Source organism: Hypomesus transpacificus, unplaced genomic scaffold, assembly GCF_021917145.1.
Source record: "Hypomesus transpacificus isolate Combined female unplaced genomic scaffold, fHypTra1 scaffold_293, whole genome shotgun sequence".
Classification (NCBI taxonomy): domain Eukaryota; kingdom Metazoa; phylum Chordata; class Actinopteri; order Osmeriformes; family Osmeridae; genus Hypomesus; species Hypomesus transpacificus.
Window position 1 is genome coordinate 80,001 of NW_025813820.1, and position 13,533 is coordinate 93,533.

Below are 13,533 nucleotides of genomic sequence, written 5' to 3' on the forward strand. Positions count from 1 at the left end.
TTGAGTTTGATAGGACTCATCTTAAACAAGTATATCTACCAAAAACGAACATATTTACAGGCAGAAGTCGGAATCTTAAACGGCCAGAACACTTTGTACTGTGCCAACGAAAGAAATGAAAGGACCAGTCTGAAATCAAAACACACAAATCAAAACTGGATCTGGAACGGGAGCAGATCCATTGAACACTGTTCTTTCTGGTCTGACATAAACATTTGCTGGAAAAAAACGAAAAGTTGAACGTGAAACAACAGATGGTCGTGGAGCCTGGAACCTCTGGAATGTTCTGGGAGAGCTGTACTGCTGTGTTAAGGCAATGTCCTGACAGTTTGGGCAGTGTTACGTGGATGCAATAAGAGACAACATTTACCAAATCAAACACAGTTTGTGTTGTTTAAGTTACTTTCCCAGCCTGACGCTCAACAGGTGTATATAATTGGAAACCCTTTCGTGAAGATCAATGCAGAGTACGGTCCCTATCCCATAGACTCAGATATCTAAAGTTACAGCTGGCCAAACGCCAGATGGAGGCGAGTCGGATCACTAGGGACGACATCTGGGACTACAGTCAAAAGCAGAAGGCGCGGCACTACATAGTAGAGTTCTCTCCATCAGTCTTCTAGCGAGTCATCTTAGATGTCAGCCCCCGTGGCTGCTGGGGTGGAACGCTGCTGAAGATGCTGACGAATGCCCCCGGCCGTCCCTCTTAATCATGGCCCCAGTTCAGAGGAAGAAGAACCCACAAAATAGAACCGGAGTCCTATTCCATTATTCCTAGCTGCGGCCTTTTTTTCATGCCTGTTAAGACCATTCACCAAAGTTGGGCCTGCCGCCAGCCACATGCCCAAGATTGGTGAATGATGTTGGCTGGGCTGCAGGGGGGCCACTCTGCCTGCCCTAGGACACACAGTCCTCAACAGCTTCATAAACCTTTAGAAAAAATTTAAATAACCTCAGCTTGATTATGTGAGTATGTGAAATTCATTTGGTGCAGTGAACTTCAGTTCATGTTATTTATGAACTTGATGTGTGTGACAGGGTCAAACAAAAACACACACAGAGAGTTAGGCCACAACAGACCTATCCACATGCAATTAGGGCCTCTGTTTAAAACATTCTATTTACAAACAGTGGTTTGAATTCCACTCAATTTTTAAAACAGCTTGGCATTGACTGAATTCTTTCAGTCAAGAAATACAGAGGCCTGAAACAGAAAAACAGAACTGGCCTGCCAGGCTCACAGACCAATAGGCCTATGTTTACAAATGCAAATAGGCCCATGTTGACAATAGTCTCCCTACTCATACAGAAGTTATTTTTAAACAGCTGGTTATAGAGGTTGATAGGACTGAATTATGTCTGTAAGCATGTGTATGATGTCCTCCTGAAATTACATTACATTGACCATGACCTCAGCTGGGATCAGTGAGTGACCTGGGAATCATTGCAGTAGACTAAGCCATGTTTCCCTGCACTATTGAGAGCTTCACATCAATATCAACCATTCATTTGTGTCTTGTAGTGGTATCAGTGAACCCAGGCCAGATATTCAGATACATTGAGTAAACAAATACAGACAGGCATTTTCTGTAACTCTGGACACTAGGTGGCTAGTAAAATGGTGGCCAGGTCACAGGAATGTTTTCTGCCAGAAAAACAAAGGACTGGCCCTGCCAGGCTTTTCAGTTCAATTCACATGCAAATAGGCCTCTGTTTACAAAGGTATCTTGACTAACACAACATTCCCCTAAAACTTTTAGACAGCTTGGCAGAGAGATTCATGTGAATTAATTATGTCTTTAAACACAGGTATCATGTCCTCATGAGAACATTACATTAAGAATGACCTCCTCAGCTGGAATGTGTGAGGCCAGAATAACCGATACTTTGACAAACAGATACATACATATTCTGTAACTCTGTGTGGCCAGATCACAGGAATGTGTTCTTCCAGAAACAAATGACTGGGTTTGCACTTCACTGACATCTCTATCAGGGGCTTCCTTCTGAAGTGAGACATGCAAGTATCACTGCATTTTTGGGCCCAAGGCGGCCTTTTCTTCATGCCTGTTAAGACCATTCACCAAAGTTGGGCCTGCCACCAGCCACATGCCCAAGATTGGTGAATGATGTTGGCTGGGCTGCAGGGGGGCCACTCTGCCTGCCCTAGGACACACAAAGTCCTCAACAGCTTCATAAACCTTTAGAACAATTTTAAATAACCTCAGCTTGATTATGTGAAATTCATTTGGTGCAGTGAACTTCAGTTCATGTTATTTATGAACTTGATGTGTGTGACAGGGTCAAACAAAAACACACACAGAGAGTTAGGCCACAACAGACCTATCCACATGCAATTAGGGCCTCTGTTTAAAACATTCTATTTACAAACAGTGGTTTGAATTCCACTCAATTTTTAAAACAGCTTGGCATTGACTGAATTCTTTCAGTCAAGAAATACAGAGGCCTGAAACAGAAAAACAGAACTGGCCTGCCAGGCTCACAGACCAATAGGCCCATGTTTACAAATGCAAATAGGCCCATGTTGACAATAGTCTCCCTACTCATACAGAAGTTATTTTTAAATAGCTGGTTATAGAGGTTGATAGGACTGAATTATGTCTGTAAGCATGTGTATGATGTCCTCCTGAAATTACATTACATTGACCATGACCTCAGCTGGGATCAGTGAGTGACCTGGGAATCATTGCAGTAGACTAAGCCATGTTTCCCTGCACTATTGAGAGCTTCACATCAATATCAACCATTCATTTGTGTTTTGTAGTGGTATCAGTGAACCCAGGCCAGATATTCAGATACATTGAGTAAACAAATACAGACAGGCATTTTCTGTAACTCTGGATACTAGGTGGCTAGTAAAATGGTGGCCAGGTCACAGGAATGTTTTCTGCCAGAAAAACAAAGGACTGGCCCTGCCAGGCTTTTCAGTTCAATTCACATGCAAATAGGCCTCTGTTTACAAAGGTATCTTGACTAACACAACATTCCCCTAAAACTTTTAGACAGCTTGGCAGAGAGATTCATGTGAATTAATTATGTCTTTAAACACAGGTATCATGTCCTCATGAGAACATTACATTAAGAATGACCTCCTCAGCTGGAATGTGTGAGGCCAGAAAAACCGATACTTTGACAAACAGATACATACATATTCTGTAACTCTGTGTGGCCAGATCACAGGAATGTGTTCTTCCAGAAACAAATGACTGGGTTTGCACTTCACTGACATCTCTATCAGGGGCTTCCTTCTGAAGTGAGACATGCAAGTATCACTGCATTTTTGGGCCCAAGGCGGCCTTCTTTGCATGCCTGTTAAGACCATTCACCAAAGTTGGGCCTGCCGCCAGCCACATGCCCAAGATTGGTGAATGATGTTGGCTGGGCTGCAGGGGGGCCACTCTGCCTGCCCTAGGACACACAAACTGCTCAACAGCTTCATAAACCTTTAGAACAATTTTAAATAACCTCAGCTTGATTATGTGAGTATGTGAAATTCATTTGGTGCAGTGAACTTCAGTTCATGTTATTTATGAACTTGATGTGTGTGACAGGGTCAAACAAAAACACACACAGAGGGTTAGGCCACAACAGACCTATCCACATGCAATTAGGGCCTCTGTTTAAAACATTCTATTTACAAACAGTGGTTTGAATTCCACTCAATTTTTAAAACAGCTTGGCATTGACTGAATTCTGTCAGTCAAGAAATACAGAGGCCTGAAATAGAAAAACAGAACTGGCCTGCCAGGCTCACAGACCAATAGGCCCATGTTTACAAATGCAAATAGGCCAATGTTGACAATAGTCTCCCTACTCATACAGAAGTTATTTTTAAACAGCTGGTTATAGAGGTTGATAGGACTGAATTATGTCTGTAAGCATGTGTATGATGTCCTCCTGAAATTACATTACATTGACCATGACCTCAGCTGGGATCAGTGAGTGACCTGGGAATCATTGCAGTAGACTAAGCCATGTTTCCCTGCACTATTGAGAGCTTCACATCAATATCAACCATTCATTTGTGTCTTGTAGTGGTATCAGTGAACCCAGGCCAGATATTCAGATACATTGAGTAAACAAATACAGACAGGCATTTTCTGTAACTCTGGATACTAGGTGGCTAGTAAAATGGTGGCCAGGTCACAGGAATGTTTTCTGCCAGAAAAACAAAGGACTGGCCCTGCCAGGCTTTTCAGTTCAATTCACATGCAAATAGGCCTCTGTTTACAAAGGTATCTTGACTAACACAACATTCCCCTAAAACTTTTAGACAGCTTGGCAGAGAGATTCATGTGAATTAATTATGTCTGTAAACACAGGTATCATGTCCTCATGAGAACATTACATTAAGAATGACCTCCTCAGCTGGAATGTGTGAGGCCAGAATAACCGATACTTTGACAAACAGATACATACATATTCTGTAACTCTGTGTGGCCAGATCACAGGAATGTGTTCTTCCAGAAACAAATGACTGGGTTTGCACTTCACTGACATCTCTATCAGGGGCTTCCTTCTGAAGTGAGACATGCAAGTATCACTGCATTTTTGGGCCCAAGGCGGCCTTTTCTTCATGCCTGTTAAGACCATTCACCAAAGTTGGGCCTGCCGCCAGCCACATGCCCAAGATTGGTGAATGATGTTGGCTGGGCTGCAGGGGGGCCACTCTGCCTGCCCTAGGACACACAAAGTCCTCAACAGCTTCATAAACCTTTAGAACAATTTTAAATAACCTCAGCTTGATTATGTGAAATTCATTTGGTGCAGTGAACTTCAGTTCATGTTATTTATGAACTTGATGTGTGTGACAGGGTCAAACAAAAACACACACAGAGAGTTAGGCCACAACAGACCTATCCACATGCAATTAGGGCCTCTGTTTAAAACATTCTATTTACAAACAGTGGTTTGAATTCCACTCAATTTTTAAAACAGCTTGGCATTGACTGAATTCTTTCAGTCAAGAAATACAGAGGCCTGAAACAGAAAAACAGAACTGGCCTGCCAGGCTCACAGACCAATAGGCCCATGTTTACAAATGCAAATAGGCCCATGTTGACAATAGTCTCCCTACTCATACAGAAGTTATTTTTAAACAGCTGGTTATAGAGGTTGATAGGACTGAATTATGTCTGTAAGCATGTGTATGATGTCCTCCTGAAATTACATTACATTGACCATGACCTCAGCTGGGATCAGTGAGTGACCTGGGAATCATTGCAGTAGACTAAGCCATGTTTCCCTGCACTATTGAGAGCTTCACATCAATATCAACCATTCATTTGTGTCTTGTAGTGGTATCAGTGAACCCAGGCCAGATATTCAGATACATTGAGTAAACAAATACAGACAGGCATTTTCTGTAACTCTGGATACTAGGTGGCTAGTAAAATGGTGGCCAGGTCACAGGAATGTTTTCTGCCAGAAAAACAAAGGACTGGCCCTGCCAGGCTTTTCAGTTCAATTCACATGCAAATAGGCCTCTGTTTACAAAGGTATCTTGACTAACACAACATTCCCCTAAAACTTTTAGACAGCTTGGCAGAGAGATTCATGTGAATTAATTATGTCTTTAAACACAGGTATCATGTCCTCATGAGAACATTACATTAAGAATGACCTCCTCAGCTGGAATGTGTGAGGCCAGAAAAACCGATACTTTGACAAACAGATACATACATATTCTGTAACTCTGTGTGGCCAGATCACAGGAATGTGTTCTTCCAGAAACAAATGACTGGGTTTGCACTTCACTGACATCTCTATCAGGGGCTTCCTTCTGAAGTGAGACATGCAAGTATCACTGCATTTTTGGGCCCAAGGCGGCCTTCTTTGCATGCCTGTTAAGACCATTCACCAAAGTTGGGCCTGCCGCCAGCCACATGCCCAAGATTGGTGAATGATGTTGGCTGGGCTGCAGGGGGGCCACTCTGCCTGCCCTAGGACACACAAACTGCTCAACAGCTTCATAAACCTTTAGAACAATTTTAAATAACCTCAGCTTGATTATGTGAGTATGTGAAATTCATTTGGTGCAGTGAACTTCAGTTCATGTTATTTATGAACTTGATGTGTGTGACAGGGTCAAACAAAAACACACACAGAGGGTTAGGCCACAACAGACCTATCCACATGCAATTAGGGCCTCTGTTTAAAACATTCTATTTACAAACAGTGGTTTGAATTCCACTCAATTTTTAAAACAGCTTGGCATTGACTGAATTCTGTCAGTCAAGAAATACAGAGGCCTGAAATAGAAAAACAGAACTGGCCTGCCAGGCTCACAGACCAATAGGCCCATGTTTACAAATGCAAATAGGCCAATGTTGACAATAGTCTCCCTACTCATACAGAAGTTATTTTTAAACAGCTGGTTATAGAGGTTGATAGGACTGAATTATGTCTGTAAGCATGTGTATGATGTCCTCCTGAAATTACATTACATTGACCATGACCTCAGCTGGGATCAGTGAGTGACCTGGGAATCATTGCAGTAGACTAAGCCATGTTTCCCTGCACTATTGAGAGCTTCACATCAATATCAACCATTCATTTGTGTCTTGTAGTGGTATCAGTGAACCCAGGCCAGATATTCAGATACATTGAGTAAACAAATACAGACAGGCATTTTCTGTAACTCTGGATACTAGGTGGCTAGTAAAATGGTGGCCAGGTCACAGGAATGTTTTCTGCCAGAAAAACAAAGGACTGGCCCTGCCAGGCTTTTCAGTTCAATTCACATGCAAATAGGCCTCTGTTTACAAAGGTATCTTGACTAACACAACATTCCCCTAAAACTTTTAGACAGCTTGGCAGAGAGATTCATGTGAATTAATTATGTCTGTAAACACAGGTATCATGTCCTCATGAGAACATTACATTAAGAATGACCTCCTCAGCTGGAATGTGTGAGGCCAGAATAACCGATACTTTGACAAACAGATACATACATATTCTGTAACTCTGTGTGGCCAGATCACAGGAATGTGTTCTTCCAGAAACAAATGACTGGGTTTGCACTTCACTGACATCTCTATCAGGGGCTTCCTTCTGAAGTGAGACATGCAAGTATCACTGCATTTTTGGGCCCAAGGCAGCCTTTTTTTTCATGCCTGTTAAGACCATTCACCAAAGTTGGGCCTGCCGCCAGCCACATGCCCAAGATTGGTGAATGATGTTGGCTGGGCTGCAGGGGGGCCACTCTGCCTGCCCTAGGACACACAAACTGCTCAACAGCTTCATAAACCTTTAGAACAATTTTAAATAACCTCAGCTTGATTATGTGAGTATGTGAAATTCATTTGGTGCAGTGAACTTCAGTTCATGTTATTTATGAACTTGATGTGTGTGACAGGGTCAAACAAAAACACACACAGAGGGTTAGGCCACAACAGACCTATCCACATGCAATTAGGGCCTCTGTTTAAAACATTCTATTTACAAACAGTGGTTTGAATTCCACTCAATTTTTAAAACAGCTTGGCATTGACTGAATTCTGTCAGTCAAGAAATACAGAGGCCTGAAATAGAAAAACAGAACTGGCCTGCCAGGCTCACAGACCAATAGGCCCATGTTTACAAATGCAAATAGGCCAATGTTGACAATAGTCTCCCTACTCATACAGAAGTTATTTTTAAACAGCTGGTTATAGAGGTTGATAGGACTGAATTATGTCTGTAAGCATGTGTATGATGTCCTCCTGAAATTACATTACATTGACCATGACCTCAGCTGGGATCAGTGAGTGACCTGGGAATCATTGCAGTAGACTAAGCCATGTTTCCCTGCACTATTGAGAGCTTCACATCAATATCAACCATTCATTTGTGTCTTGTAGTGGTATCAGTGAACCCAGGCCAGATATTCAGATACATTGAGTAAACAAATACAGACAGGCATTTTCTGTAACTCTGGATACTAGGTGGCTAGTAAAATGGTGGCCAGGTCACAGGAATGTTTTCTGCCAGAAAAACAAAGGACTGGCCCTGCCAGGCTTTTCAGTTCAATTCACATGCAAATAGGCCTCTGTTTACAAAGGTATCTTGACTAACACAACATTCCCCTAAAACTTTTAGACAGCTTGGCAGAGAGATTCATGTGAATTAATTATGTCTGTAAACACAGGTATCATGTCCTCATGAGAACATTACATTAAGAATGACCTCCTCAGCTGGAATGTGTGAGGCCAGAATAACCGATACTTTGACAAACAGATACATACATATTCTGTAACTCTGTGTGGCCAGATCACAGGAATGTGTTCTTCCAGAAACAAATGACTGGGTTTGCACTTCACTGACATCTCTATCAGGGGCTTCCTTCTGAAGTGAGACATGCAAGTATCACTGCATTTTTGGGCCCAAGGCAGCCTTTTTTTTCATGCCTGTTAAGACCATTCACCAAAGTTGGGCCTGCCGCCAGCCACATGCCCAAGATTGGTGAATGATGTTGGCTGGGCTGCAGGGGGGCCACTCTGCCTGCCCTAGGACACACAAAGTCCTCAACAGCTTCATAAACCTTTAGAACAATTTTAAATAACCTCAGCTTGATTATGTGAGTATGTGAAATTCATTTGGTGCAGTGAACTTCAGTTCATGTTATTTATGAACTTGATGTGTGTGACAGGGTCAAACAAAAACACACACACAGAGTTAGGCCACAACAGACCTATCCACATGCAATTAGGGCCTCTGTTTAAAACATTCTATTTACAAACAGTGGTTTGAATTCCACTCAATTTTTAAAACAGCTTGGCATTGACTGAGTTCTGTCAGTCAAGAAATACAGAGGCCTGAAACAGAAAAACAGAACTGGCCTGCCAGGCTCACAGACCAATAGGCCCATGTTTACAAATGCAAATAGGCCCATGTTGACAATAGTCTCCCTACTCATACAGAAGTTATTTTTAAACAGCTGGTTATAGAGGTTGATAGGACTGAATTATTTCTGTAAGCATGTGTATGATGTCCTCCTGAAATTACATTACATTGACCATGACCTCAGCTGGGATCAGTGAGTGACCTGGGAATCATTGCAGTAGACTAAGCCATGTTTCCCTGCACTATTGAGAGCTTCACATCAATATCAACCATTCATTTGTGTCTTGTAGTGGTATCAGTGAACCCAGGCCAGATATTCAGATATATTGAGTAAACAAATACAGACAGGCATTTTCTGTAACTCTGGATACTAGGTGGCTAGTAAAATCGTGGCCAGGTCACAGGAATGTGTGTCATCTGAATAACAAAAGCATTCACCCATCCCCCCGGCAGCAATGCTAATACTAACACAATAGACATGCAAATTATACTGGTCTGTTGGGTGGAGGAGGGGATTGAATTGTCCTGTGGTCAAGGAGGACATCTAGTGGACAAAGATTATATTGCTTTGGAAACAACAATTCTCTTTTAAACAACTCTCAGCCTAACAAATTACCCTTAACTGTAACGGCTCTACCGACTGACCTATACGGTTTTGTTTCAAGTAAATGTCACCAACATGTTCACACAGCTCCCCTGAGTAAGCACATAGGCAATGTTAGACCCTAGGGTCAACTGTACCGAATCCATAAGCCATTTAGTGGACAGTGGTCGGCGCCTGCATTGACTTCAATTCATTCTGTACTTTGGAGTTCTATCAAAACGTTTGAAATGTCGCCGTGCCCTTAAAAATTATTCTACAATCACATCCATGCTATCATTCTGTTCGGGCTAGCCCCACGAACAAGGACATGCTAGCCTTTCAATTTTTAGATTAGCCTATCAAAAGATACGAGCGATTTAGTGTGCCGCCGTTGTTCACTCCATTCATTTCGCCCCTTGCTTCAACTGGGTGTGTAACTGGAAGCATATCGGTCAAAACGTTCAAAATGTCGCCACACACTCCAAAATTAATCCTACAGTCACATCCAAGATATCATTCTGTTCAGAAGAGCGCCACGAACAAGGACATGTTAGCCTTTTAACTGTGGGATTCGTAGAGCCGGAGATGCCTGCGATTTAGTGCTTTCCCATTCATTTTGGACTTAGTGCAATTTCCGAAAAGTCAGAGCTGAACTTAGAAAAATTTCATCTATTTTTTTTCCGATTTTTGTTCATAAATAGAATGCTCTGCACATAGCTCATCAAATGATCCAGTTGAGGTATCCTTGTTTTCATGCTATGCCCGTGGTTATAAGCCAGTAACAGTCACATTTTAATTCTTTCACCAAACACGTTTTTAAACCATAAGGGTCTTCCATGGTGTAGGGTGTGTAACTGGAAGCATATCGGTCAAAACGTTCAAAATGTCGCCACACACTCCAAAATTAATCCTACAGTCACATCCAATATATCATTCTGTTCAGAAGAGCGCCACGAACAAGGACATGTTAGCCTTTTAACTGTGGGATTCGTAGAGCCGGAGATGCCTGCGATTTAGTGCTTTCCCATTCATTTTGGACTTAGTGCAATTTCCGAAAAGTCAGAGCTGGACTTAGAAAAATTTCATCTATTTTTTTTCCGATTTTTGTTCATAAATAGAATGCTCTGCACATAGCTCATCAAATGATCCAGTTGAGGTATCCTTGTTTTCATGCTATGCCCGTGGTTATAAGCCAGTAACAGTCACATTTTAATTCTTTCACCAAACACGTTTTTAAGCCATAAGGGTCTTCCATGGTGTAGTTATTTTAGTAATTTTAATTTAATACATGTCAAACAAATGCAATGTATGAAAACGTGGACTAAGAAGTTGGCATGAACTAAGGAGATGAGATACCATGCTGAAGGTGCACGGACAGGTCTTAGTCAGGAAATGCATCTTGGAAGGTGCGCGTTTCCCAGTCGTAGTCTTCCGTGGTGCGTGCGTACACCTTCCAAGGTGAAACCAACGGTCGCTAGAACCTCAACAGGGTCTTCTTTCCCCGCTGATTCTGCCAAGCCCGTTCCCTTGGCTGTGGTTTCGCTAGATAGTAGGTAGGGACAGTGGGAATCTCGTTCATCCATTCATGCGCGTCACTAATTAGATGACGAGGCATTTGGCTATCTTGAGGGAGTCATAGTTGCTCCCGCCGTTTACCAGCGCTTCCCCCGACATCCGCAAGTGGACGCCGAGTACGCACGGCCTAACGCCTTGGCATTCTACTCGCCCGATTAGAGTCCTCGGCCCCCCCACCCGATTGGGGGTTTCTGTGGCCGGGATGACCTGCACCTAGGTCTATTAGGTCTATTTTAACCCCGGGGCAGAACGCCTCCGGGCTATCAATGGCTCACCGGCCGACCAACGTCCATCTTTCGGGTAATGTGGTACTAACCACTTTGCGCCCTACCTAGATTTCGGCGGGAGAAGACTCATTCCGGCTATCCGACCGTCGGACGTCTTCTAGTTGCCGCATATTACATGAATGTCTCGACGAACTCACGAGACCCAAGGATATCCGTCCTTATAAGGACGCACCCACTCTACTCCGCCGCCCACTGCCATCGCGGAACCTGACAAAAATATGGGGGAAACAGGGACCCCGCTTCGCTCAACGCCGACACTTGCTTACCTTGCGATCATCGGCGGGGAGACAGGCACGCGCCTATTCTCTTCTTTTATGCTGATACCCTGAGAACCAGTCCTCCTCGGTTGGCATTGTATTTCTGTCCCCGGTAGTAGGCTCCCATACAGAGAAACAGAAAGGGCTAGACAAACTAGCCTCTGACTGCCCTCCGGTCGCTCACCGGTTACAACCACCGCCGCCTCCCGACTCTTACCAGCCCCAGAGATCAGCCGCCAGGCCCTTATGAACTCGGCGTGGCGTCAGAATAGCACCGGACCCGCGGCACGTGGGGGTCTCCCCGTGCAACGCACGTGGTTCCCCGCAAACCGAGTTCCGATGACGAGTCCGACTCGCATCGCACCCTTCGACCACCACCAAGATCAACTGGAAACGCACACCTGTCAACTAGACAAGGGAGGGGAGAAGCAACCGCGACTCGAGCTTCGCCAGGCGGCGGGTCCCCCGGTCAACGGCTGCACAAGTGCCAGGCTGCAGATGGAATAGGAACACAGGCTGGTTTGGCCATGCATTCAATCCAACGGCTCACCCACCGCCTCCCGGACAACGTCACCGCTCGGTTCAACCCAGAGCCACAGAATACTCCTTCACTCAAGGCCCTGCAACGCTTGGGGGGTGCAGTAACAGCAACGGAGCAGCGGAGCGGGCGTTCTACCCGTGCCGAAGCACTTCGGTTCACCACAAACCAAACACCGAGGCAAGGCACGTCTCGCGACAAACCCATCAACCACCACCAAGATGGAGACCGGCGGAGCTCGGACAGCACGAGGGGGTCTTCGCAGCTCCCAGAGGCGAGGCACCACCGACGGCGCACTCGTGCAGCCATCGGAGCCCTCCTCTCTAGTCACCCCGATTCCCCACAGAACTGCCAAGCCCACAGGCCAACCGCGCAACACCGGCTAAAATTGCAAGGCCTAAGCCCCCGACGAAAGTCCCCCAGGCCTGAGGACCCAGAGCACCTCGTCGGGGGCAAGAGCACCGCCCAGCTCTCCCGCAACACCGGCCAACACCACCAAGATCAAAGAGGTACCGAGACCCCCGTGGCTACCTCCATCGCCACGAGTAGAGGGGCTTCCCTTACCTGCCGTCCCACCCCTCGAGCTACAGCAGGGTTTGGCCCCCCGAAAGGGGCCCAAGTAAGCAATAAGACAAGCATATATATATTTTTTTTTTTTTTTTTTTTTTTTTTTTTTTTTTTTTTTTTTTTTTTTTTTTCCTGGGGGGGAACGCCCGAACACCGATACAAACACACACAAGGGTTGGGGTTGAGGTTAGGGCTAGGGTTGGGGTAGGGTTAGGATCAGGGTGAGGCCATTAGCCCCATGGTTGGGGTTAGGAACAGGGTCGGGGTTGGGATCAGGGTTGGGGTTGGGAATGGGGTTGGGGTCAGGCCACTAGCCCCAGGGTTGGGGTTAGGAGCAGGGTTGGGATTAGGGACCGAAAACACGGTTGAGGTTAGGGTAAACGACAGGGGGGGGATACAAACCTGTACCTGGCACTAAACCTCCCAGCTGGCCCGTGCCATGGCCAGCCTGGTTTCATCCCGAAGGACCACAGAGACAAAGCTACTACCAGCCGTCAGGAGACTCCACGTTTGCATCCGGCCTGGGCGGGCCATCATTGATCGGTCTGTAGAAATCCCGAAGGATATCTAACGAATAGGCGAGAGTACGCCTAGCCACCAACTTAGCAAATCGCTTCATCCCTGGTTTCGAAACGCCCAGACGCCTGAGTACGTCGTCATTACAACTTGGCCACTTCCCTCTGGCCCCCACGGGGAAGCCGAAGAAAAGCAGCCTCGTCACTCCATCGAGTTTTCTCACAATGTCAGGCGCGCAAGGCTGGTAATACGCCACCTTCTGGGACCGGGCAGTCTCCAGTGTGTCGGGGGCAAACTCGAAACGTACGGTTACATCCACCACCAGGGCCAACTCTCCTCTGACGAAGACCAAGTCGGGTATCTTTA

At 45.1% G+C, this 13,533-nt stretch overlaps 1 long non-coding RNA gene across 1 annotated transcript in view; it reads right to left on the reverse strand.

The window, feature by feature from the left end:
* LOC124463525 overlaps window positions 1-11,788 on the reverse strand; it is a 26,367-nt gene extending 14,579 nt beyond the window's left edge. Inside the window, exon 1 of the long non-coding RNA XR_006955569.1 lies at window positions 10,909-11,788. This is a non-coding gene — a long non-coding RNA (uncharacterized LOC124463525). The remainder of the gene's footprint in view (window positions 1-10,908) is intronic.
* Window positions 11,789-13,533: the final 1,745 nt, after the last annotated feature.